Source organism: Physella acuta, unplaced genomic scaffold (genome assembly GCF_028476545.2).
Source record: "Physella acuta isolate Inbredline_101_S28 unplaced genomic scaffold, ASM2847654v3 ptg000307l, whole genome shotgun sequence".
Lineage (NCBI taxonomy): Eukaryota > Metazoa > Mollusca > Gastropoda > Physidae > Physella > Physella acuta.
In genome coordinates, this window is record NW_026731826.1 from 476,415 (window position 1) to 479,045 (window position 2,631).

Consider the following 2,631-nt stretch of genomic DNA (forward strand, 5'->3'; position numbering starts at 1 on the left):
ATGTAACATGATGTGCTAATATGCGAACAAATGTAATTTGTATATACTAGCATTAAATCTGACGGACAAGTATTTCATACAGCCTAGTCATAAATCAAAAAGCATGTCAAAAAGTAACCAATTATACAGAGGGTAATTACCCTAAAACATTTTCAAAATTAACCTGTTTTTCTCATAAATTACAAAATTTATATAAAGAAATACGACTGGTCAGCTTTGATCACTTTACCGACTTTTCTCCAAATAATATAACACGTTTTTTCTGTCATTTAGAAAAGTAAGCCAAATGTACAAATTTTCTGTTCGAAAATTTCCTTCTATTTTTCACTTTAATTATAAAGATTATATTTGTATATACGATTAGTCAGCTTTAACCGCTTTACTGATTTTCCCTAAATGTGACTCGTTTTATCTGGCATCCATAGACATTGTTTTACAACCTCAAAAAATTTCAGAGGGTGGGGAGGGGCTTTAAGGAGAATTTTTTTTCAATATATATCTCAGATAAGGTGATTTTCACTCGCTTTCACATTTTAGCCCTCGTAGACAAGTAGAGGCTGACCGATAGTTTCCTCTCATTGCCAGTTTATTTACCCTGGTCTGTGGATAATATGAACCAGATGTATAGAGCCAAATTATCCTAAACTTGTTTTGAAAATAGCAAGTTAACAGCGTTTATATTGTGAATTCGGACTGGTCACTTCTAAAGGCCTTCCAAAGTTTTCACGAAAATAACATAGTTTTTCTTTACCGTTCAAGGGTCGTTTTCCCATCGTAGGAATTATGGTGGGGTTATTAAGTGGAAAAGTTTTTTTATATAGTTCATATATCGATGGTCAGTCAAGGTCAGGTTTAACAATACCTCTTCGTGGACTTTGTGGCCGATTGCAATTTGAACCCATGTTCAATCGGTGAGCACTTGCCAAATTTTAATCCCCTGTGGCACCGGGAAGTACCCAAACCGGCATCCGACAATTTTTCTTTATATATAGATTTGTTTGAAAATTGTTACAATTCATCATTTGTTTTTGTACATTTCTTTTATACATATTTCGTTATTAAACTGATATTGCTGTTGTCATTTTAAATTTTCTTTAATTAAATAATTATCATCCTAAGGGTTTTGTTGAGAGGTATGCTGTGTCTATGAATGAGTGTTTAAGGAAATTTCGTATTGTGTGTGCCCCCTTTGGTTTATAGAGAGAAAATTAATTAGAGAAGTAATTTGATGTCTTTATAACCATACTTACAGATTTGTACGTTGATAAATGGTAAGCACTACGGGGTTATACTTTCCTATCGAGGCCTTGAGTTTCAGCTTTTATTAAAGAAGAATCAACTTCTTCAATTCCTTAAAAGCATGATTTGATCTAGCTTATCTTTGTTTCTACTACATTTGTTTCGTAGTTGCATTTTAAAGAATAATTAACTTTATTTTTTTTCAATGCGCATTGTGAAATATTTTTACAAGCAATGTCATTGTCAATTATTTATTCGCAGTCTATATTTCAAATATATATAACACTAGACTACCCGTTATTCTTGAATAACTGTGTGTTTCGAGAGTAATCCATAACTGACGTCACGTTTGTTTGAAGATGTTATCTTTCCTCTTCCCTCTTCCCACTTACACACATCGTCACAAAAAGCCATACCCTACTTTCAAAAAGACGTCACACGTCAGCCAATATTTTATTGTAATTTTAAAAACACCTATTTCGACTGTAATCCCTTCCCACACTAAAATTACGAAAACAGAAGAAGAAGAAGGCTGTGCAATAGTCTGACCTCACTATCCCTTCATATGCTTAGGACATGGAAACAGGTAAACCCTACTTCACCTGCCTCCTGTCCCGCCAAGTTCCGATTGGCAACTTTATCATTCACATCTAAAAAAAAAGAAATTTAAAAAAAAAATATAATTGACATGATGTGTATCGAGCCCCTTCCACCCGTATGGTAATTATTACACTATCATCTCAGCTAGCTCGGCACTTCTGATTAGGTGCCAAATTAGAAGAACACTTTACTTCGAGTCAGCGTAGGCGTAAGAAACTTGAGTTACGCGAACAGGCCCTATTATTTGAAATTAAATTGTATCCCAAATTAGCAAATTCCATAGCTAAACTAACAAAGATTGAAATAAAATAATTAAGTCCTGAAATATTTTAGCATATAGTAATTAATACGCAAGACGTTAAATTAGTTAAAAAAAGGTTATCAAGGTATAATATATCTTCATGTAAAAACTACACCATAATTAAAAAATATGACACAGATTCTTTTTAAATTTGTATTTCATAAAAGAAATAGAAAAATCGACTATAAATAATTTTAAAATGAACATAGTAAAATTTCATTTTACAAAACAATGTAATTCTTAAAATACCTCTTGATTTAACATTGTTTTTGTCCACTCTTATAAGTCTACATGTACTATTTGCAATAGTAAAAACAAAGACGGGAAGAGTGCAATAAAAGAGACAAAACAAGACAGTAGGCTAGAGAGATCAGATAGAGATAGAAAGGGGTAGGAAAAGAGGAAGGGAGGGTGACAGATCGAGAAATTGATTGCGAAAGTCAAAGCAAGGAAGAGCCAGATTAAGAGAGAGAGAGAGAGAGAGAGAGAGA